At 44.2% G+C, this 26,111-nt stretch overlaps 1 protein-coding gene across 1 annotated transcript in view; it reads left to right on the top strand.

Moving 5' to 3' along the window:
• SOCS5 (suppressor of cytokine signaling 5) overlaps nt 1-26,111 on the top strand; it is a 123,246-nt gene that overhangs the window by 45,503 nt on the left and 51,632 nt on the right. The window lies entirely within an intron of this gene.

A 26,111-nucleotide genomic window follows, 5' to 3' on the forward strand; every position in this document is an offset into this window, starting at 1 on the left:
ATCTACTGGTGGTGCAGAGTTAACCCTTTAATTCTATTTTGGTTTCTATAGAGTGTATGCTCTTATGATCAGCAGGGTTCTCTCCAAATGCACGTGTATTTTCTGAACATTTACAAGCTTTCCATTACTGAGATTCGTGTAAATTTATTTTCCGCAAATTTAAGTCTTTGGGGTGGAGTTGGCGGATTTGAATTTTAGAAGATCCATTTTTCCTCTGGTGTTCTTTTGTTTATCAGCATGTTTCTGGAGTGGCTAACATAGAAAAATTAAAAAAAACACAACATGAAGAGCAAACTCACCAAAACCTTGTCTGATGACAAATGCACTTGCAGGGTGCAGCAGGCCCCCGATAATAAATGCTAAAGCAGCGCAGGTGCAAGCTACTGATGAGAGCAACCACCCACTCGCCCAAACATTAGAGGGGTTGGCTGCCTAGTAGCAAAAATGCACACAGGTAAGGCTTGCATAAGACACTATTCACACAGCTAAATGTGATGCACAGTGTCTGGACAACCTATTGATCACGCCCATAGTATTAGCAAGCGGGCTGTTCAGCACGATCTATCTATATATATATATATATATATATATATATATATATATATATATATATATATATATATATATATATATAGTTAGGTCCATATATATTTGGACAGAGACAACATTTTTCTAGTTTTGGTTATAGACATTACCACAATGAATTTTAAACAAAACAATTCAGATGCAGTTGAAGTTCAGACTTTCAGCTTTCATTTGAGGGTATCCACATTAAAATCGGATGAAGGGTTTGAGTTTCAGCTCCTTAACATGTGCCACCCTGTTTTTAAAAGGACCAAAAGTAATTGGACAGATTCAATAATTTTAAATAAAATGTTCATTTTTAGTACTTGGTTGAAAACCCTTTGTTGGCAATGACTGCCTGAAGTCTTGAACTCATGGACATCACCAGACGCTGTGTTTCCTCCTTTTTGATGCTCTGTCAGGCCTTCACTGCGGTGGTTTTCAGTTGCTGTTTGTTTGTGGGCCTTTCTGTCTGAAGTTTAGTCTTTGACAAGTAAAATGCATGCTCAATTTGGTTGAGATCAGGTGACTGACTTGGCCATTCAAGAATATTCCACTTCTTTGATTTAATTAACTCCTGGGTTGCTTTGGCTTCATGTTTTGGGTCATTGTCTATCTGTAGGATGAAACGACGACCAATCAGTTTGGCTGCATTTGGCTGGATCTGAGCACACAGTATGGCGGCTCTGAATATCTCAGAATTCATTCGGCTGCTTCTGTCCTGTGTCACATCATCAATAAACACTAGTGACCCAGTGCCACTGGCAGCCATGCATGGCCAAGCCATCACACTGCCTCCGCCGTGTTTTACAGATTATGTGGTATGCTTTGGATCATGAGCTGTACCACGCCTTCGCCATACATTTCTCTTTCCATCATTCTGGTAGAGGTTGATCATGGTTTCATCTGTCCAAAGAATGTTCTTCCAGAACTGTGCCGGCTTTTTTAGATGTTTTTTTAGCAAACTCCAGTCTAGCCTTTTTATTCTTGATGCTTATGAGTGGCTTGCACCGTGCAGTGAACCCTCTGTATTTACTTTCATGCAGTCTTCTCTTTATGGTAGATTTGGATATTGATACGCCGACCTCCTGGAGAGTGTTGGTCACTTGGTTGGCTGTTGTGAAGGGGTTTCTCTTCACCATGGAGATTATTCTGCGATCATCCACCACTGTTGTCTTACGTGGGCGCCCAGGTCTTTTTGCATTGATGAGTTCACCAGTGCTTTCTTTCTCAGGATGTACCAAACTGTAGATTTTGCCACTCCTAATATTGTAGCAATTTCTCGGCTTGTTTTTTTCTGTTTTCGCAGCTTAAGGATGGCTTGTTTCACCTGCATGGAGAGCTCCTTTGACCGCATGTTTACTTCACAGCAAAACCTTCCAAATGCAAGCACCACACCTCAAATCAACTCCAGGTCTTTTATCTGCTTAATTTAGAATGACATAACGAAGGGATTGCCCACACCTGCCCATGAAATAGCCTTGGAGTCAATTGTCCAATTACTTTTGGTCCCTTTAAAAACAGGGTCGCACATGTTAAGGAGCTGAAACTCCTAAACCCTTCATCCAATTTTATTGTGGATACCCTCAAATGAAAGCTGAAAGTCTGAACTTCAACTGCATCTGAATTGTTTTGTTTAAAATTCATTGTGGTAATGTCTATAACCAAAATTAGAAAAATGTTGTCTCTGTCCAAATATATATGGACCTAACTGTATATATATCTATATCGGCCCTGCTGCACCCTGCAAAAAGATGATAAAAAGTGCAAAAAAATGAAAAATTAAATAATGTATATAATACATTAGATGAGGTATTCGTTACAATGTTGGCCAAAATGGATGAGACCGCAACCCAACGTCAAGGGTCCTCATAAACTTGCGAGTCCTACTCTAATTTCAAAATCAGGTAACATAGAAAAATTCAAAAAAACACAACATGAAGAGCAGACTCACCAAAGTCTTGTCAAATGACAAATGCACTCGCAGGGTGCAGCAGGCCCCCGATAATAAATGCTAAAGCAGCACAGGTGCAAGCTACTGATGAGAGCAACCACCCACTCGCCCATGTGTTGCATGTATATATAGAGTGCTGGACGGCCCGCCTGCTAATACTATGGGCGTGATCAATAGGTTGTCCAGACACTGTGCATCACATTTATCTGTGTGAATAGTGTCTTATGCAAGCCTTACCTGTGTGCATTTTTGCTACTAGGCAGCCAACCCCTCTAATGTTTGGGCGAGTGGGTGGTTGCTCTCAGCAGTAGCTTGCACCTGTGCTGCTTTAGCATTTATCGGGGGCCTGCTGCACCCTGCAAGTGCATTTGTCATCTGACAAGGTTTTGGTGAGTTTGCTCTTCATGTTATGTTTCTGGAGTGGCCAAGAACCCAGTGAAAACTCACACAAAAAACATAAGGAGAATATTCAAGCAACATATGTTTTCCTGGAAGATAGTCGTGCACTGTGCTTGGCCATCTCTGGAAACCGCTCGGTGGAGGTGCAAATGTTCAACTTCTGCTCCATGTAGATGGGGCCCTACAAAACCCTGTACTTGGAAATGGTGGTGGTTCCAGAAATCAGCAAGTTGTACCCTACCAAATGATTAGGATGATACTAATACAAGTTTCTAAAGCAAAACCAAAGACCTGAGTCGGAGCATAAGTTGGTATACAAAAAAAAAAAGTGTAAAAGCCTTCCCACCTCGACAAGGTGTACCCCAATCGGGATGGTCTTGTCCTCCTATCCTAATATTAAAACCTCACCTTATGTCCAACAACCACAATGTAGATGGGAGCGAACAGGACTGAAGCCAAGAAACTAAAGCAAAACCAAAGAAATGAGCCGGAGCATTAGGGTACCCCTTATCGCAGCGGGATGGCTTTTACGCTTTAAAAAAAAAAAAAAAATCAAAAATGGAGTTTCCGAAGTACCCTGTATTATTTACATGTACTATTACTACTTACTTGCTGCCCGGTATATTCTCATTTTATCTCTGTCTTAGGTTTTGTCTAATGCAAATTGCTGCACAACTTTTTTAACAGTTGTTGAGTGTTCCCAGAAAAAATTTTTTTTGTTACTATTGAGGCAAAAAATGCTCATTTTTAAATTGCAGATTCGGGGTACTGGTGAGCAGTATTACCTGAAGTCAAAAGTGAAAAATGGCCAAATCTGGGGTTCGCATGTTTTCTCCGTGTCTTACAGACCACGAAAAAAAAAACAGGAGCAACTAACCTGAGATAACGAAAGTTAGGAAGTTGTCCACTACCTCTCATACACCTTGCTTGGCCCTCCAAAAATAATAAAGCCTATACTCTCCTCCCGATCTGGTGCCATTCCCGCGGCGTCTGCAGTCGCGCTCTCCGGGCTCCCGTGCTGTTGTGGATCGTGACTCTGGTGCCAGCGTTACTGTCCCCACCAACTGTCGAAGTCTGAGATCAGCTGCAGCCCGGACTTCCTGATTTAGCCGAAGGTGAAGATGGTGATGCCAGCGCTGATTGTGCGCCAGGGTCACATGTCACAACAACAGGAGCCCCGGGATCACGAATGCCGACACACGGGAACTGTGCCGGCATGGGAGGTGAGCATAGGCTTTATTTTATGAGGGCCAAACATTCTGATGAAGGTTGTCTTAATAGTGGACAACCCTTTTAAAATGGGAGGTATATTTCAAACACGAGCTGATGTGAGTGATGGCAGACTGCAGCGGGATAAGTTGACTCTATTTGCAACATGATTAAGTATTTCCTTGATTCTGGTGAGATTAAAATAAATTTGGTAACAAAAAAGGTGTTATTGAAGAGTCCCAAAGAACAAAAAAAAAGAATCCAACAATTCGTACAAGTGCGGTTCTGGTTTTAGCAACAGAGTGCGGCGATCACGCAATCGTAAAAATACATAAAGGGACACAGCTGCATAAACAGAAGCAAATATCGTGCACAGACGGCCCTGGGATCTTAGGACTGCGCTTATTGCATTCACAATGAAACACCTTTCACTACTCATAAAGCTGTCAGGTAAAGGCTGCGGTAACAGCTCGGGGCTCATGTAATACCACTAAACACATCTCAAGTATATGGCGTGAAAAGAATGTGTATTCAGGGGTTTTTTTTCCTCGAGCTGCTCCATGACCTGTATCGGCACTCTAGCCAAGCGCTTTCTGTTCTGAGACCAACAATAACAGAGGCTGTAATGTCTGAGCTATAAGAAGCGCGGGCAGATGGTTTTCCACTGTGTGGTTAATCCAACATTACACAGTGCTATAGAAATAAAACTGCGGTTAACTCGCTGTAGGTTGGACAAATCATAGAAAAAAAAAACCCTAAAAAAACCAAATCTAAAGTTAAGGAGTAGTGGTGAGCAAACGTGCTGGGATAACGTGTTACACGAGTATCGGGCGTGCTCGGATAATATGTTCAAGTCCCTGCGGCTGCGTGTGGAGATTGCGTAACAAACAGGCAATCCCTGCATGTGGTGCTGCTGTTGAACAGCCACAAATCATGCAGCTGCAGGGACTCGAACATATTATTCAAGCACGCTGAAGACCCTCAGATAACACCCAAGAACACTCGGATAACACGTTATCCCAGCACGTTCCCAGTGTACTCGTTGCTCGGGTTTTCCCGAGCACGCTCGGGTGTCCTCCGAGTATTTGTCAGTGTTCGGAGATTTAGTTTTCATCACCGCAGCTGAATGATTTACAGCTACTAGCCAGCTTGAATACATGTGCAGATTCCCTAGCAACCAGGCAACCCCCACATGTACTCAGGCTGGCTAGTAGCTGTAAATCATTTAGCTGTGGCGATTAAAACTAAATCTCCTAACACTAACAAATACTCGGAGGACACCCGAGCAACGAGTATATTCGCTCATCACTATTAAAGAGTTTTGACTTTGCATCCTACCTCAGCTGGTCTGGATGCACAGCTACTCCCTTCTGCTTGGAAAAATAAATGGTTTGGGATAATCGTATATTATTTCATATTTATTCTGAAAGTGCCCATGGTACAATGAAATTTGACCTGCTGCTTGTAGGTAAGGAGATTTCCACTTTGTGATACAAACAACCACATTTTTCGGATTGTAAGATGCACTTTTTTAAGAGGGAAATGGGGGTGCATCTTATAATTCGAATGTACTTTAACAGGGGCTGCCACAGTCCCAAGAGTCGCTGCTGCAGGAAGCTGGCAGCGGCAGGAGTGGGGCGATACTGTGGGTGGGAGGAGGGTGTGTTCGGCGGTGCAAGGCTGTGGCTGGCCCCCCAGGCTTTTCATCCTTTTCACTGCAGTGGACTTCGGGAAAATGGCCGATAGGCTGATGCAAAAGTTTGGACACCCTGTATGGTTGCACCCCCTTTTGAAAGTATTCCAGCTTGGAAATGCTTGCTGTAGCCAGCCAATAATCTTTCAATTCTTGTTTGAGGGATGTAAAATTCTTCCAGTTCTTTGAGATTCCTGGGTCGTCTTACATGCACTGCTATTTTGAGGTCTAGCTACAGATTTTCAATGATATTCAGATCAGGGGACTGAGAGCCATTGCAAAACCTTCAGCTTGCGCCTTTTGAGGTCGTCTATTGTGGAGTTTGACCTGTGTTTAGGATCTTTATCCATTTGTAGAAGCCATCCTCTTTTCACCTTCAGCTTTTTTACCGATGGTGTTATGTTTGCATCAAGAATTCGTTGAAATTTCATTGAATCCATTTTTCCCTCTACCTGTGAAATGTTCCCCTTGCCATTGGTTGCAACACAACCCCAAAGCATGATTGATCCACCTCATGCTTAATGGTTGGCGAGATATTCTTTTCCTGAAATTGTGCCCTCTTTTTCTTCACATATACCTTTGATCATTGTAACCTCATCGGTCCACAGGACTTGTTTCCATAATGCATCAGGCTTGTTTAGATGTTCTTTTCCATACTTCTGCTGCTGAATTTTATGTTGAGGATGCAGGAGCGGTTTTCTTCTGATGACTCTTCCATGAAGGCCATATTTATGCAGGTGTCTCTGAGCAGTACAACAATGTACCACAATTCCAGAGTCTGCTAAATCTTTGTGAAGGTCTTTTGCAGTCAATTGGGGGTTGATTTACCTCTAGCAATCCTACAAACATCTCTCACTGAAATTTTGCTTATTTAATATTCAAGAGATTGCACAAGCAGGGATAATCAAAAAGGAAAGCTTTTTTGTAGGATGCAAGGTCACCAATTCTGAATTCCCCTACCGTGCAAAGACCCAAACGAAGTAAAGAAAAAAACACGTTGACACCGAGTGACTGCAATAAGTCTTTTTCTCACTTTTTTTCTACATCGTGCCAATGTATTCCTTAGCACTTTACAGTGAGTTTTTGACAAATATCGTACTCTGTAGATAGTATTTGTTAAAGCAAGACGACTCCTCCCATCAGTTTTTATCCTATTAATATATTGCAGTCATATTATATAGCACTGTGTACTTATAATTGCGCATTTTGCCTTTCTACCCAGCTTTTATTCTTTTCCCTGTTCTATGTAGAAACAGGAAGTCTGTTGTCCCTGCATTTATCATTTACCTCCTGACCCAGCTGCTCCATCCTCCTCGTGCGTTCCGTGGGTGTGGAGCTCTGCATTCTATGGCTGAGACTCTCGGTGTTCCGCGGCTATGATGCTCAGTGTTGTGCGGCTGTGACTCTCGGCATTCTACAGCTTTACTCTCGGCATTCCATGACCGTGACTCTGTGTTCCACGACTGTGATGCTCAGCGTTCTGCTACTGTGGCGTTCCGATGCCTTGACGCTCACACTTCCGCGGCTGTGACTCTTGACATTCTATGGCTTTGACTCTCGGAGTTCTGTGACTTTGGTGCTCGCCCTTCCACGGCTGTGACGCGCGACGTTCCGCGGCTGTGACGCTTGCCATTCTACGTCATTGACTCTCGGTGTTCCGCTGTTGTGCCGCTCGCTGTTTTGCAGCTGTGATTCTTTGTCTACTGTCTACTAAATATACTTTTAGGTGTTCGTGAATAACCTCTTGTTCGGATCCTCCTTGAGATTTCTGCAGCAAGCGCTCTGTGTAGGCAACATAGAAAGGGTGGAGTAATCTCCTATTTACATGTGATTGTAATTTACGCCAAGCTTTTTATAGAACAATGAAAATAACAATTATCCACGTGTGAAGAGCGGATGTTCGCTCCCACCCCGGATATAGAACATCAGATTATGTAATAGGACTCTCTTATTTTTTGACATTGATATCTTCTGTCCTTTTGGGAGATCAGTCACCAACATGTGAATCTTATAATATGCACAACAATACACATAGCCATAAACACAAATCCGGAATGATAATATATCAATGTCTAATATCTGCAAAGGAAAGTACAGGATTAGTGACAATCGAGTGGATCAACAAAATACTTAGTCATTCCCATCCTCAGTGATACTTGGACAGTGTTTATGAATGTAATCAACTCTCCAATTTTTCTGTTTATTAAAATTCATCCTTTGCCCCCTGATAATTAGACCTTGTTCATTCATTGTGGTTTTGAAATGTTTTGTCAAGTAGCCGCTGGACGAGACACGGAGGGTGGGAAGTAGGCAGACATGGCCTGGGCAGGGAGCAAGTGACGATATGGGGGAAATTGGAAAAGCAGGGGGGGGGGGGACAGAAATGACATAGGGGAAATGACATGGGGAAAGTGACATAGGCAGAGGGGGGTCAGGGGAACAAAAAGGATGCGGGAGGGGCCATAGCCCTCTTTGTTACCTAGGACATCCAGACAGCAAGTCACCCAGCACGCTCCCCACCACGCAGGCCCCTTTTCCTTACCGGAATGGATGTCATCTCCAGGCTTCAGGTGGCTGCCAGCACTCACCCCCCGTGATGGCTGGAGAGCATAGGTGGAAGGTATCCTGAGGGTGGGTTATGGTGGTCCCGGCCAGGGCCCACGGGCGGTTGCAGGGGGAGCATGTCCGGGTTCCAGCAGGGAGCAGAGTCCCGAAGGAGGAAAGCAGGGGGTTCCCTCATAGCCAGTGGCAGGAGGCGGGTGCCGGCGGCTGGTGCCCACAGCAGAGCACGCGGGATCGCAGGGTCGGTGGGCAGACGCAGAAGCGAGGCTGCCGCAGCCCCTGCATCACAGTGACAGGGCCAGGGATCTCCGGGGGGGATCCGGTGGCAGGAGCAGCAGGTCCCGCTGTACAAACGGCCGGGGGACAGAGCGGGAGAGCCGCAACACATGGGCGGTGCCATCTTGTTTCCGGGGTCCTTCACAAACCCCGGAAGCCAGGCTGTCTAACCAGATGCCTGGCAAAAAAAAAATAAAAATGCGGGGCTGTCCAGGGACATGCCTGAGGGGGAGGAAAGGGTCAGGAGACCGGCTCGCAAGACAAGGCCCCCTGAAAGGCTGTCCCTGGAAATGCCGGTCAGGGTGCAGCAGCGGAGGGCAAAGGAGCCCCTCAAGAGAGCCCGGACCAGACCAGGCCATAACAGGAGGCGCAAGCTCCGGGCGGATTGCGACTCCAGTCAGTTGGCCCCTTAGTGTGACCACCAGGGAAGCGGAGGGGCGGCCGGGCAATCAATGAGAATCAGGGACATTGAGGCGGCAACGGGGTGCTGCCATAGGAACCAAGAAGAACCACGAGGCAACGAGAGTGCTGAGGATGTGTGCCTATCACAAGGACCAACAAGGCCTTCATCCCTGGACGTTGATGACGACGATGACGTGGAGGATTCCAGGACCACAGTGGCCGGGGGGAGGATGACTCCCATGCGGCCTGGTAATTATGATTCTATGTTTTGTTCCTCCTATGCAGGCCCACTACAAGGGGGAGGGGGGAGTCAGGGCACACTGGGGGATAGCGTAGCCCCCAACACGGGGTCCCTAGAGTCCACCACAAGGGAAATGATGGCAGTGTTAAGGAGTTTAAAAGACAGAATGGGCCGTCTAGAGGGACATGGGCCCGCACATTTAGCAGCTTGGACGAGGCCATATGCTCCTCCTGGTGCCACTTGGGGTAGGGAAGGTATCAGGGGTTCCGAAGCAATGTCATCAGGGAAGAGGAGAACAGTCAGTTAGATGACAAGGCGCAGGGGAGGTGTATATTTGCTTCTCGGGTCCCTTCTTGGCCCACCTTAAAAAAGAAGTGAAGGAATAAATCTGGAAAGATGAGTATGTGGATATCTTTTCTCTGTAGCCACTAGATAGGCTGAGTGCAGGGAAGTCAGGAAAAGAAGGGGGGGAAGGAGGAGGAGCAACAGAGTACAGTGGTACCGCAAACGTTTTCAAATTGGTTCCACGCTTATGTGATCTTAGCTAGTGTCATAGGGGAGAAAGCACCAGGGGGGGGTTATGCCAGCCAAGCAGGGTACAGTGCAGGAAGTCAGGCGGCAGGAAGTTTTTAGAGCCAGGGCGGCGGGAGTCAGAAACACGGGCTATGCTGGCAATTCAATTGAGGGACAATATATATTTGGCACAGGTTGTAAATTTAGGCACCTGTGTTTCACCTGTAATGAAGCGTCACATGTGGCTAATGGGGGTCTCAGAAAGTACAGTGGTAGGGTGGGAGGAGCCGGCCATGGTCATGGGTCAAACACCAGTCAAACTACACGTGATGCTCCCCTACCTAATTAGGTACCCGAATAGACAAAAAACTGACTTATTATCCAGGGGCTTCAGAGATGGGTTTATTATCCCCTCTCCGGCGTTCCAAACACCACGGAAATTGAAGAATCTGAGTTCGGTCTATCAGCACCCCGGTGTGGTAAGAGAAAAACTGAGGAAAGAGGTGCTGATTAGTGATGAGCAAGTATACTCGTTGCTTGGGTTTTCCCCGAGCATGCTCGAGTATTTATGACTGCTCGGAGATTTAGTTTTCATCTGTGGCAGCTGAATGATTTACAGCTACTAGACAGCTTGATTACATGTGGGGATTCCCTAGCAACCAGGCAACCCCCACATGTACTCAGCCTGGCTAATAGCTGTAAATCATTCAGCTGCCGCCATGAAAACTAAATCTCCGAGCAGATAATGTGTAGGATGATGCCATAACATGAACATAGCGTACAAGGCGATGTCACAATACAGGGATAATGTTTAGGATGATGCCGTAACATGAACATAGTGCACAAGGCGATGTCACAATACAGAGATAATGTGTAGGATGATGCCATAACTTGAACATAGTGCACAAAGTGATGTCACAATACAGAGATAATGAGTAGGATGATGCCATAACATGAACGTAGTGCACAAGGCGATGTCACAATGCAGAGATAATGAGTAGGATGAGGCCATAACATGAACATAGTGCACAAGGCGATGTCACAATGCAGAGATAATGTGTAGGATGAGGCCATAACATGAACATAGTGCACAAGGCGATGTCACAATGCAGAGATAATGAGTAGGATGAGGCCATAACATGAACATAGTGCACACAGTGATGACACAGTAAGCGGTTGATTAAGCAAGGTTGAATCTCAGGAATTGTGCAGTTTTGCCACAGTGGTGAATAACACAAAGTGATGTCACAGTGCTGGAATATAGTAATGTAACAGTATGGGGATAATGCCCAAAGCGGTGCCACTGTCACACTGCAGCGATGCTGTACTCTGTACTATGCACAGTTAAGGGGAAAAAATAGAAAGATAATATCACGATGCAGGGATAGTGCACACAGTGATGTAACTTTACAGAAATAATGCACACAGACATGTCAAAGTACAGGTATAGCAGACACGGTGATGCCACATTGCAGAGATTATGCTCACAGTGATGTCACATAACAGGCACAACGCACATAGTGATGTCACTCTCGAGAATACATACTAAAAGAATAACGCAGACAGTGATGTCATAGTACAGGTATAGCAGACACGGTGATATTGTAGTGATAATGCACATGATGCCTTTATCCTATAAACTGTGCTGGAAATAATCTTATATAATATAATTATGTAATAGAATAAATGATATAATTCTATTCTTGATAAAGGAAAGTCAATCTTTATCAAGACAAGAATAACGATGTCTGTTTTGATTCCTTGTCACCGAAATGAACTTTACCTCCGAAGTAAGTTGTCCACTTCCACTAAAATCACCGGACCTGTTCATGCACAAAGTAAAATTGTATTATTCATTCATTTATTTATTTATTTAAATAGTCTGAGAAGAAAGATTTATAAATAAATGTTCCCAACATATCAGCAGCAACTGCATTATTTCCAGGTGGGGTCAAAATCTTTTACCTGGAGTCTGATAATACAAAAAGTCTGGCAAATATTTCTACCACATGATTATAATGTGTTGTGGACGCTCAGAAGTCCGAGGTATAATCAATAGGATTTGCATCGTGTTTACATTTTTACAACTTTCATTTTGACTTTACATTCAACGAATACGTTGGGAACACTACTGATTACTGGGCATATGCAGCTGTATACCGTAGGCCAACATCACAAAAATACACGGTGTCACGATCCCACTTGGGGACGGTCAGCGGACAGCTCAACACACACTCAATGGGAAGAAAATGGGGAGAGGAAGGCCCTACCGATAGAGAATGAGGGATGGACACCTCCTGAGCTCCAACCTGAGCCTGTCCCTGCACTCCCCTAACGCCCTAAGCGGGTCCTTCCCCCCGCCGCTGACACGAACCTCGTCCCTCGCTGCCACCTCTCACTGCCCTGGTTAGTGCACTGGCCGGCAAGGGCACTAGCCTCACCACTGCAGATGGTACAACACGGGGGGGGGCACGGAAACAGAACTTCAAACTCCAGAAATAGCTGATGCCCCACTGACACCAGAGAGCTGCAACTGCAATGCTGGTCTAAGTAGAATAACTCTATCACCAACAGTCAGCTGATGAATCAGGTAATTATTTAAAGGATGGTGGGCGTGGTCACCACCCACATCAGCTGACCTAGCAACTCTGTAATTTCAGCAAGCTGCCAGTAAAGGTAGCTGACATTAACCCCTGCTGGCCTGAAAGGAAAAAAGCTACATTTAAACTATAGTGGAACCAGAGCTGCCACGCATTCAAAAATGGATCGTGACACATGACGTGCAATTTCGATGGAAACTGCTGCAAGCTATACTTTGCTGTACAGTATAAAAGAAAGGTGTGCAATTTCTTACTTCTCAGTGGAAAGCAATTTTGTTTGACATTCATGAATCCCATAGTGGTCTATGGACCCAATGACGTCAGTCCTGTAACACAGTATGAACATAACGTAGCATAACAAATTTTGTAATAACATTATATTTTTGTCTTTAATCCAATAGTTTATCTTTATTCAGTGAGTTTTAGGCTATGTGCACATGTTGCGGATTTGGCCGCTGCGGATTTGCAGCAGTTTTCCATGCGTTTACAGTAACATGTAAACCTATGGAAAACCAAATCCGCAGTGCACATGCTGCGGAAAATACCGGTGTATTTTCCGCAGTGTGTCAATTCTTTGTGCGAATTCCGGAGCGGTTTACACCTACTCCTCAATAGGAATCCGCAGGTGAAGTCCACACAAAAAATGCAGGAAATCCGCAGTGATTTTTCAAAAACGGTGCCGAAAAATCCGCACACGAATCTGCAACGTGGGCACATAGCCTTATACACTTTTCCATGATTGTCTGATAATCTTTCTTTTTATGATTAAACCATACGGATGCAGTCAGACGGCCGTATAAATCGGGCTGAGATCAGAACACAGTGCACATACTGGCCGGTGGTCTACCGACCCGAGTGTGTCAGCTTCTTATATTTCTGTGCAGCCGTCACACTCGGGTCCGTAGATCCGCAGATGAGTCCGAACATTGCGTTCCAAACTCCGTCCTATGTTTTGACTGCGTCCTAATGGTGATATATGCTTCTTTTGTCCATACAGTGGTATATGGCCACTTCTTCAGATGTAAACCGAGGACAAAAGACTTAGGCTCAATGTGCGGACTGCACTATTATAATATACAGTTGAAACTAGAAGTTTACACACACTATATAAAAAGAATAAAGGTCTTTAATAGGCCTCTGGTTGTCATGCCGATGCATCGCTGACCCCCGATCACGTGACGGGGGTCAGCTATGCGCTCATTTCCGGCCCAATGGCCGGAAGCGCTAGTTAAATGCTGCTGTCAGCGTTTGACAGCGGCATTTAACTAGTTAATAGCGGTGCGTAGATCGCGATTCCACCTGCCGCTTTTGCGGGCACATGTCAGCTGTACAAAACAGCTGACATGTCCCGGCTTTGATGCGGGCTCGCCGCCGGAGCCCGCATCAAAGCAGGGGTTCTGACCTCGGATGTACTATCCCGTCCGAGGTCAGAAAGGGGTTAGTTATCCAGACGTCTACTTTCATTAAGCCAGGAGGCATAGACTGCTATCTTTATGTTGACCCTTCTTATAGGTTGAATTGATATTTGTAAATTGATGAATGGTTGTTATTTACCTCTTATATCAGTTCCTACAGTTTGTTGTACTGTTATTTCAGCAAAACAGGGATACAGGGTCACTGAACAATGATGTTGCTGATATGTTGATTGCAAATTATACCAGGCCATGTAGATTGTTGACTAGCAAACATTGAAGGATAAACTATAAATACTCAAACAATGCAGGTTAACCTTGTCACCCCTTCCACTTGACCTGTGAATGATGGCTTGAAGGACAGTTGTGAACTATAACAAGGTGATATGCCTCTGTACCAACATCCAAGAGGTCCAAAAAAACCAGAGACTCTTTACAAAACCACAGCCAGGAAAACTGTACAGGATAGCTGCCAGATCATGGATCATGGCTCCATCAAGAGGGACATAGATTTAACATTCTACAGGATGCTAGCTTAGGGAACCACGGCCCTGGCTGAAAGAAAATAGATCTGCTACATTAACCATCTCTGAACACATGGATATGTTTGTGGTAGTCAGGATTTGGACCCACCGGTCACCTGAGCCCCATGGATACATTTGGGAAAGCCAGGATTGGAACCCACCGGTCACCTGGTTTCATGGAGATATTCGGAGAAGCCAGGTTGTGACCCTCTGGTTACCTGGTCTTGTACCTCAATGGACTATCAGCATTCTAAACTTGCCATTACCTCTTCTCTGTGCATGCCACAGGTGGGGTTAGTCGATCCTTGAAGCTGCTCTTATCCCAGCGAGTCAGCAGAAGGGTGAGACTCTATCATTTTGCACCATCTTGGGTATTTTGCTGGGACTGTCCTATGTGTTCTTTGCCTGTTTTGTGGTTCGATAAAATATCACCACACTGTTTTACCCTCACCCTGTGTTGTCTGATTAGTAATATGCCCACAGTAAAGGGAGAGCTGGTGTTCAGTGGGATGATCCCTGCTATATGCAGTGGACTAAGGCACCCCCCCCCCGTGATTCCCCCCCCCCCCCCGTGACTCCACAACCCCTTATCCTGGTATAATGTCCCCATCCTGATATAATGTCTCCATCCTGGTATAATGTCCCCTATCTGGCATAAGGTCCCCCATCATGCTATAATGCTCCCATCTGATATGATGCCCCCATCCTGTTATAATGTCACCATTGTGATATAATGCCCCCCATCCTTGTAAAATGTCCCTCATCATGGTATAATGTCCCCCATCCTGGTATAATGTTCCAATCCTGTTATAATGTCTGGAGGAGAGAAGGTTTAAGCTGAATCACAGACGCGGATTCTTTACTGTAAGAGCAGTGAGACTATGGAACTCTCTGCCGTATGATGTTGTAATGAGTGATTCATTAATTAAATTTAAGAGGGGACTGGATACCTTTCTGGAAAAGTATAATGTTACAGGTTATACTAGATTCCTTGATAGGGCATTGGTCCAGGGAACTAGTCTGATTGCCGTATGTGGAGTCGGGAAGGAATTTTTTTTACTGTTTGCCACATGGGTTTTTTTGCCTTCCTTTGGATCAACATGTTAGGGCATGTTAGGTTAGGCTATGGGTTGAACTAGATGGACCTAAAGTTATCCTTCAACCTTAAAAAACTATGTCACTATGTTACTATCTTGGTATAGTGCTCCTCATCCTGATACAATGCCCCCCATCCTTGTATGATGCCCCCATCCTGGTATAATGTCTCCATTCTGGTAAAATGTCCCCATCCTGATATTATGCCCCTCATCCTGGTATAATGTCCCCCATTTTAGTATAATGCTCCTCATCATGGTATAGTGCCCCCATCCTGTTATAATGTCCCCATTTTGGTATAATGTTCCTCATCCTGGTATAATGTCCCCATCCTGGTATAATGCTCCCATACTGGTATAATGTCCCCATCTTGGTATAATGTTCCTCATCATGGTATAATGTCGCCATCCTGTTATAATGTCCCCATTCTGGTATAATGCCCCTCATCCTGGTATAATGTCCCCATTGTGGTATAATGCTCTCCATCCTGGTATAATGTTCCCCCCTGGTATATTGCCTCTCATCCTGGTATAATGTCTCCACCTTGGTATAATGCTCCCCCCTATTCTGGTATAATATCCCCATTCTGGTATAATGCCCCTCATCCTGGCTTAATGTCCCCCATTCTGGTATAAGGTCACCATACTGTCATAATGTCCCCATTCTGGCATAAGGCCCCCTATCCTGGTATAATGTCCCCATCGTGGTATAATGCCTGCCATCTTGGTATCATGCTCCTGATCCTGATATAATGCTCCCCATCCTGGTATAATGCCCTTCATCCTGGGATAATGCCCCCAACCTTGTATAATGCCCCCAAACTGGTATAATGTCCCTATTATGTTATAATGTCCCCATTGTGGTATAATGCCCCCATCCTGGTATAATGTCCCCCAACCTGGTATAATGCCCCCCAACTTGGTATAATGTCCCCATCATAGTATAAGGCCCTCCATCCTGGTATAATGTCCCCATCCTGGTATAATGTCCCCATTTTGGTATAATGCCCCTCATGGCATAATGTCCCCATTCTAGGATAATGTTCCAATCCTGCTATAATGTCCTCATTTTGGTATAATGCCCCTCATCCTTGTATAATGTCCCCATCCTGGTATAATGTCTCCATTCTGGTAAAATGTCCCCATCTTGATATTATGCCCCTCATCCTGGTATAATGTCTCCCATTTTAGTGTAATGCTCCTCATCCTCGTATAATGCCCCATCTTGGTATAATGTTCCTCATCCTGGTATAATGTCACCATCCTGGTATAATGTATCCAGCCTGGTATATGGTCCCCATCCTGTTATAATGTCCCCATTCTGGTATAATGCCCATCATCCTGGTAAAATGTCTCCATTGTGGTATAATGCCCTCCATCCTGGTATAATGTCCCCACCCTGGTATAATGCCCTTCATCCTGGGATAATGCCCCCAACCTTGTATAATGCCCCCAAACTGGTATAATGTCCCTATTATGTTATAATGTCCCCATTGTGGTATAATGCCCCCATCCTGGTATAATGTCCCCCAACCTGGTATAATGCCCCCCAACTTGGTATAATGTCCCCATCATAGTATAAGGCCCTCCATCCTGGTATAATGTCCCCATTTTGGTATAATGCCCCTCATGGCATAATGTCCCCATTCTAGGATAATGTTCCAATCCTGCTATAATGTCCTCATTTTGGTATAATGCCCCTCATCCTTGTATAATGTCCCCATCCTGGTATAATGTCTCCATTCTGGTAAAATGTCCCCATCTTGATATTATGCCCCTCATCCTGGTATAATGTCTCCCATTTTAGTGTAATGCTCCTCATCCTCGTATAGTGCCCCCATCCTCGTATAATGCCCCATCTTGGTATAATGTTCCTCATCCTGGTATAATGTCACCATCCTGGTATAATGTCCCCATTTTGGTTTAATGTCCTCATTCTGGTATAGGGCCTCCCATTCTGGTATAATGTCCCTCATCCTGGTATAATGTATACAGCCTGGTATATATTCCCCATCCTGTTATAATGTCCCCATTCTGGTATAATGCCCATCATCCTGGTAAAATGTCTCCATTGTGGTATAATGCCCTCCATCCTGGTATAATGTCCCCACCCTGGTATATTGCCTCTCATCCTGGTATAATGTCCCCATCTTGGTATAATGCTCCCCTCTATTCTGGTATAATATCCCCATTCTGGTATAATGCCCTTCATCCTGGCTTAAAGTCCCCCATTCTGGTATAATGTCCCCATCCTGTTATAATGTCCCCATTATGGTATAATGTTCGCCATATTGGTATAATGCTCCTCATCCTGGTATAATACCCCTCATCCTCATTTTCACTCTTACCCCTATAATCCTTCACTTCATGCTACCTCCCCTAATCCCCACACCAAGTAAGGAACTGTTTATCTCTGCTTCAATCCTCCCCATCCATCTCACCTCCTCCTCAGAACTGTTCCTTAACCTACAATCCTCTGCCTCCAAACACAGACAGCCCCCTCACGCCCTCTCCTGCTCCCACCTGCTAACACTTTCTCTATTCCTTCTCACTGCTGGTGATATCTCTCCAAATCCTGGTCCTCCTCACCACATTCCCAGTCATTTCCACCTCCCATCCACGCTCTATCACAAACTTCCGTAACCTCTCTAACCTTATACCCATTCACCCAGCCCCCGCTTCCCCAGTCCCACTAACAGGAGCTCTGTGGAACGCTCGCTCTGTCTGCAACAAGCTTTCCTACATCCATGATCTTTTTGTTACAACCAAACTTTCCTTCCTCGCCATCACCGAAACCTGGCTCACCCCTTCTGACACAGCCTCCCCTGCTGCACTCTCTTACGGTGGCTTACACCTTTCTCACACACCCCGCCCCAGCAGCAAACATGGTGGAGGAGTTGGTTTTCTCCTGTCAGATAACTGCTCCTTCACCCCAATCCCACTGCCACCCTCTGTTACCCTCCCTTCCTTTGAGGTGCACTCTATGCGCATCTACTCCCCCTCCAACTGGCTGTCATTTACCGCCCCCCCAGGGCCAGCCACCACCTTCTTTGACCACTTCACCACCTGGCTACTTCATTTCCTTTCCGCGGACATCCCCACTATCATCATGGGCGACTTCAACATCCCCATTGACACTTCCCTCTCAGCTGCCACTAAACTTCTATCTCTCACTTCCTCCTTCGGCCTCACTCAATGGTCTTCTGCAGCCACTCACAAAGATGGTCACACACTGGACCTCATCTTCACCTGCCTCTGCTCCTTATCTAACCTCTCTAACTCACCTCTTCCTCTCTGACCACAGCCTTCTCACATTCTCTTCCCTCTCCACTCCATGTCTACAATCCCCACCCCACAAACTTTCACACCCTCGCAGAAATCTTAAACATCTTGACCTACATTCATTCTCTGAATCCCTCCTCCCTCTCACAGACATAAGTTCCTTACACAATGCAGATGACGCTGCCGCTCTATATAACACCACAATAGCTGTAGCTTTGGAATCTACTGCCCCACTTAAACATACCAAAGCTCGCAAAATCAACAGACATCCCTGGCACACCAGCCTGACCAAAGAACTGAGGCGAGATTCCAGGGCTGCTGAGCGCAGATGGAAAAGATCCCACTCCAACGAGCACATCATCGCATTCAAACAGTCCCTCACTACTTTCAAGACCACACTCGCCACAGCTAAACAAACCTACTTCTCATCTCTCATATCCTCCCTGTCTCACAACCCTAAACAGTTATTCAACACCTTCAATTCTCTCCTCCATCCCCCAGCACCTCCTCCCTCCCCACTTATCTCAGCTGAAGACTTTGCCTCATTTTTCAAGCAGAAGATTGAGAACATCAGAGACAGTTTTGGTCAACAACCCCCAGAGCCCTTCCTCCCGACTTCCCAGCCCTCCACCTCCAAAACCAACTTCTCCACCATTACAGAAGATCAACTCTCCACTCTACTCTCAAGATCGCATCTCACCACCTGTGCACTTGACCCACTCCCATCCCACTTCATCCCAAACCTCACCACAGTCTTCATCCCAACCCTAATCCATCTCTTCAACCTATCACTAACAACTGGTATTTTCCCCTCAAGCTTTAAATATGCCTCCATCACACCTATCCTCAAAATGCCCTCTCTTGACCCATCCTCTGTATCTAGCTATCACCCTATATCACTTCTCCCTTATGCCTCCAAACTACTGGAACAACACGTCTACCTTGAACTGTCCTCCCATCTCTCTTTTTGCTCCCTCTTTGACCGCTTACAATCTGGCTTCCGGTCACACCATTCCACTGAAACTGCCCTAACTAAGGTCACCAATGACCTCTTAACCGCCAAGAGTAAGCGATACTACTCTGTCCTCCTCCTCCTCGACCTGTCGGCTGCCTTTGACACAGTGGACCATTCCCTATTATTACAGACCCTCTCATCCCTTGGCATCACAGACTTGGCCCTATCCTGGATCTCATCATACCTAACAGACCGGATCTTCAGCGTCTCCCACTCACACACCACCTCCTCACCTCGCCCCCTATCTGTCGGAGTCCCACAAGGTTCAGTCCTTGGGCCCCTGCTCTTCTCCATTTACACCTTTGGCCTGGGACAGCTCATAGAAACTCACGGCTTTCAGTATCATCTCTATGCTGATGACACAGATCTACATCTCTGGACCAGATATCACCTCCCTACTAACCAGAATCCCTCAATGTCTGTCCACTATTTCATCCTTCTTCTCTGCTAGATTTCTGAAACTTAACATGGACAAAACAGAATTCATCATCTTTCCCCCATCTCACGTGACCCGCCCAACGAACCTATTCATTACAGTACATGGCTGCCCACTCTCCCCAGTCCCACAAGCTCGCTGCCTCGGGGTAATCCTTGACGCTGATCTCTCCTTCAAACCACATATCCAAGCCCTTTCCACTTCCTGCCGACTTCAACTCAAAAATATTTCACGAATCCGTACATTCCTCAACCAAGAATCTGCAAAAACCCTAGTCCATGCCCTCATCATCTCTCGCCTTGACTACTGCAACCTCCTGCTCTGTGGCCTCCCCTCTAACACTCTCGCACCCCTCCAATCTATTCTAAACTCTGCTGCCCGACTAATCCACCTGTCCCCCCGCTATTCTCCGGCCTCTCCCCTCTGTCAATCCCTTCACTGGCTCCCCATTGCCCAGAGACTCCAGTACAAAACCCTAGCGATGACATACAAAGCCATCCACAACCTGTCTCCTCCATACATCTGTGACCTCGTCTCCTGGTACTTACCTACATACATGCAACCTCCGATCCTCACAAGATCTCCTTCTCTACTCCCCTCTTATCTCCTCTTCCCACAATCGTATACAAGATTTCTCTCGCGTATCACCTCTACTCTGGAACCCTCTACCACAACACATCAGACTCTCGCCTACCATCGAAACCTTCAAAAAGAACCTCAAGACCCACCTCTTCCGACAAGCCTACAACCTGCAGTAACCACCGATCCACCAAACCACTGCACAACCAGCTCTATCCTCACCTACTGTATCCTCACCCATCCCTTGTAGATTGTGAGCCTTCACGGGCAGGGTCCTCACTCCTCCTGTACCAGTTATGACTTGTATTGTTTAAGATTATTGTACTTGTTTTTATTATGTATACCCCTCCTCACATGTAAAGCGCCATGGAATAAATGGCGCTATAACAATAAATAATAATAATGCCCCCAACCTGGTATAATGCCCCCAACCTGGTATAATGTCCTGATTGTGGTATAATGCTCGCCATCTTGGTATAATGCTCCTCTTCCTGGTATAATGCCCCCATCCTGGTATAATGTCCCCCAACTTGGTATAATGTCCCCATCATAGTATAAGGCCCTCCATTCTGGTATAATGCCCCCATCCTAGTATAATGTCCCCAATGTGTTGTAATGTCCCCATTCTGGTATAATGCCCCTCATCCTGGTATAATGCCCCTCATCCTGGTATATTGTCCCCCATCCTGGTATAATACTTGCATTGTGATATAATGCCCCCTATCTTGGTATAATATCCCCATCGTGGTCTAATGCGCCCCATCGTGGTATAATGTCCCTACTCTGGTATAATGTCCCCATTCTGGTATAATACCCACATCCTTGTATAATGCCCACATCCTGGTATAATGTCCTCATTCTGTTATAACGTCCCCATCCTTGTATAAGGCCCCCTCATCCTGGTATACTGTCCCCCATTCTGGGCCCCCTCTGTTCTTCTCCAGCACATTTAAATAAACTTCTGTAGGAAGTCAGCTCATGCCAGCTGACTTCTACGTGCTGGCTGCCATATGCTGCACATCATGGAAAGAAGACGTGTGTTGCAGCGCAGGGAGCCGGTGGGTCTGTTTGCCGCAATACATTTCACCTGAATGTGCAACTGAGGATGCACATTCAGGTGAAATTGAGGTCATCGGACCCCCATCACGCATGGGCCTGATTGCGGTTGCACTTTCTGTGACCGCGATCATTATGACCCTGTCAGTAGAAGCTGCCATGTGTCAGAACCCTACAAATAACATATTAATGGACTATCTTACGGATAGGTAATTAATATGTTAGTCCTGGACAACCCCTGTAAAAACTAAATGTGTACAGCCTTAATATTATATCTGTGTCCAGACTTTTGTCAGACTTTTTTTTTGCATTTGGCTTTTGCCGCTTGTAAATCTCAATTCCGCTGCTTTGAGCACAACACAAAAGCTTAAGAAAAGTAGTTTTAGGATTGAGATCAAATTAAAAAAATGGGCAAACTCAGTGTTGTTTTAATGAAGCGCTGAGAGTTCTCCTGGCATTCAATAATTGAAAATGATGGAACCTGGGCTGTCGATGGCGGTGAGTGACAAGCATGTAATTTTCCTTGGAGACAAATATTCAATCAAACCAGGAACAGAACATCGCGGCCGTCCCTGTCTGTCATCATGTCGCCTTGGCTGAATATAGTTGTTTTTTAATGTTACCTGTTGAAGAAAGAATTATGAATTAATATTCCTGAATAATTAAAGTGAGAAGTGTTACACTTGGGCTAGGAGCTAACAGTATATAGTACGTCTATGGGGTCATACAATACTCCCCCATGCCTCTGATTTCTTAGGATATGTTCACACTGCGTTTTCTTTTGCTTTTTTTTCCAATTTCAAAAATGGCATTTTTTAATGGGAAGACCCTTTCTAAATTGCTCCTTGTGTCTGCCGTTCTTTTTTTTATAGCTTAATCCATTACTTAATGGTTATCTTTTTTTTTAAGGTAAAAACCTGCATTTTTTTTAAGCTTTCCTGGTGTAGAGTATAGAAGGTTTTCCTAGCGGACAAGACAACGCCCATGGAATGGAGACGAACAGTTAAATCTGAAAGGAGATGTCGCTCATTTAGTATTAAAACCTGATTTACAACAATAGGTAATTTATTTTTTTATGGCACTTTCTCTTTAAGGGACATTGGACGTGGCAGACGATTATTACCATGCCACTTCTTTCCTAACGAGCAGAATGGATGCATTCATTGTACACGATGAACCGTTCCTTACAGAAAACTATTCGGGCTTATGTGCGCTGTTTCCGCTTGATCTGTGTAGATCATCAGGAATCGATGAGTTACGGGGGCTGCACATAGGCTTCTAAATGGAACCGGTCACCATCCAATTATGGGCACACTAGTAAGAAACACTTTTCAAAACTAATTACAATGGTGGAAAAAAAATGTTTAAAACACTTAAGAAATCCGAAATATTTTTTGCTAATTAAACCTCCTTTATTGTGTTTTGCTAGTGGAGTGCCTAAGGGACATTAATGACAAAAGGATTCAGAGGGCATCAAAGAACAAATCAGAGCAGAATGCACCGTCCCCATAAGACCTCGCACTTCGTATAACAAGGTGTCTCAGTTTTTCCAGACCCATGTCAGATTAGAGTGTATGGAGCGGTCTCAGGAACTGAGCCTGCACCATAACAAAGAGTGGCTGTCTCTGTTGTACAGCTAGTATCTTCCTGTGACAGCAGCGACCGGAGGTTGCTCCTATTGCTGCTGTTTAACTATTTAAATGCCCCTATCAATCGCTGACAATGGCATTCAAATAGCCTGATCACCACTGAACGTGTGCACCATCTCCCATCAGCAGTATATAGAACAAACAATCACAGGTTCAAGTAAAGAAAACTTAAAAAAAAATAAAAATAAATAAAAAATATATAGTATTAATATAACTAAAGTGATTAAAAAACATATTTGATATCACCACTTCCCTAAAATTCCAAACTATTAAAAATAAAATTAATTCCCCTGTAGGGTAAACACCTTAAATAAAGAAAAAAAGATCGAAACACCAGAATTGTGGTATCTTTAAGGGTAGCCATCATTTTATTTTTAATTTATTAAATCAATAATACACATGAAAATAAGAAACGTTGTGATATATCTTATCAGAAAAATACGCTTCTGTCTCCTCCAGGACCGATCATTAGTTTCCAAAATTAAATAAGTGAGCTGGTCAAGCAAAAAACAAGTCCTCCCCCAGCTCCTTCCACAGAAAAATAGGTTACAGGTCTCAGAAAATGGTGACACAAGCAATAATTTTTTTTTCTAATTTCCCAAATTTTTAAATAATAAAAAAAAATCCTGTAAATTTTTGGTATCATTGTAACAGTTCTGAAATGCCAAATCATGTCGCCAGGTCATTTTTAAGGTGTAATCAACACTGTTAAAACAAAATAATGTCAGAATCGCATTTTTTTTTTGCCATTTCACTGTATTAGGAATTTTTTCAGCGCATTATCAGATATTAAAAAAATCTGTAGTGTAGAAATTAATGGTCAATGGCACATGTGAATCCCATTTTATGGGGATTGAGACAGAAGCTCAAGAAACTTGTAGATTAAGGGTTTGTTCACATGTTGCATTTTTGCAATGTTTTTTTCTACACAAAAATACCCCCAAACTGGGTTTTTTTTGCATTTTTATGTGCGTTTTTTTGCAGCATCTTTACTTGCATTGTTCACCCATTTATTTGAGTGGGTGAAAAGTGCTGAAAACACACTAAAGAATTGACACTGCATCTTGACAAAAATGCAGCAGGGCTGAAAATAAAATGGCAGTAAATTCTTTGTAATTTACGCAACAAATACACTGCATAAAAAAAAATGCAGCAAAATGTGGCAAAAATGCCATGTGTGAACATACCCTTACTGTTCCCAGTTCACCAACACTTTATGGAGTTATCCAGGACTATGACATTATTATCAGATTGTGGGGTCTGAAAACCGGAACACTCACTGAACAGCTATCGGCCCCCATGGTGGCCGAATGTAAAGAGTGTACAGAGCCTTTACATAGAGATCTTATTGGTTGACCCATACTGGGTACATAAATATGAAGATTATTTTGACATTTTAAAATAATTTTACTTAGAACATTAGCTACATTAATCTCGTATGATTCTCTTCTTAACGTTTATTCGACAGGGAAAGTAGTAAAAAAGTCTTATATTTTCTAGACATCATATCAATCCAAGTTTAGGTTCTTATTTTAGGTCACACTACTCATATTTCTCCTTAGAAAGTTCTCTCTTTTAACAGAAACTTCAGTGGCACGTCAGAAATCCTCTCTCCGTGCCGCCGCTCTACGCCTCCTAACCTGATTCTATCAGCTCACATCTCGTCTTGCTGTCTCCTTCCTCCATACATCCTTCACTTCTCCATCCTGATACTTCTTCAGAGACGAATTGTAAATCAGAGCTTTACATAAACGCATCAGGGAGGCGGCACATTTTGGAGACATTTTTCTGACTCTCATAGTCTCAATGGGATTGAAGAAAACAGACGACACAATTTGAGACGTACTCAACTTTTCCCGAATTCTTTTAAGTCCCATTGGTATTAAAGCCGTCATTTATAATTCCCTCGGCCATCTTGATCTTTAATTAATAGCGCTGATTAATATTAATTGCTTGTACATTTACATTTTCGAAGTGGAAAGCTGAATATTGGGAACATAAATGAGTAACTAGGCGTAAGACGAATTTAAAGACGGGATTATTGAAATTTAGTGCAATTGTTGGAATGCACTGGCTTTGTCGAGGAATCAATGCCATGTGATGCAGACAATTTGGAATAATGAAGAGAGAGATAATGAGCTGAGTGCTATACGTCATATGTGCATTGAATACAAGCTCAATGTCCATAAAACATGGAGGTTCAGCAGCTAATGGGAATTCACTGACATATTTTATACTTAACCCTCTTGCTTCTTGCTTTTCAGAGACTCCAAAAATGCTGTGCTTTGATGCCAAAACAGATATGACTAAAGGCCTCCATATACACTGCTCAAAAAAATAAAGGAAACACTAAAATCCCACATCCTAGATATCTCGGAATGAAATATTTCAGTTGCAAATTTTTATTCATTGCATAGTGGAATGTGTTCAGAACAATAAAACATAACAATTATCAATGTAAATCAAAATGAATATCCCATGGAGGTCTGGATTTGGAATGATACTCAAAATCAAAGTGGAAAATCAAATTACAGGCTGATCCAACTTCAGTGGAAATGCCTCATGACAAGGAAAAGATGCTCAGCATTGTGTGTGGCCTCCATGTGCCTGTATGACCTCCCTACTGTACAACGCCTAGGCATGCTCCTGAT

The sequence above is a fragment of the Ranitomeya variabilis genome, chromosome 2 (assembly GCF_051348905.1).
Source record: "Ranitomeya variabilis isolate aRanVar5 chromosome 2, aRanVar5.hap1, whole genome shotgun sequence".
Taxonomy (NCBI): Eukaryota; Metazoa; Chordata; class Amphibia; order Anura; family Dendrobatidae; genus Ranitomeya; species Ranitomeya variabilis.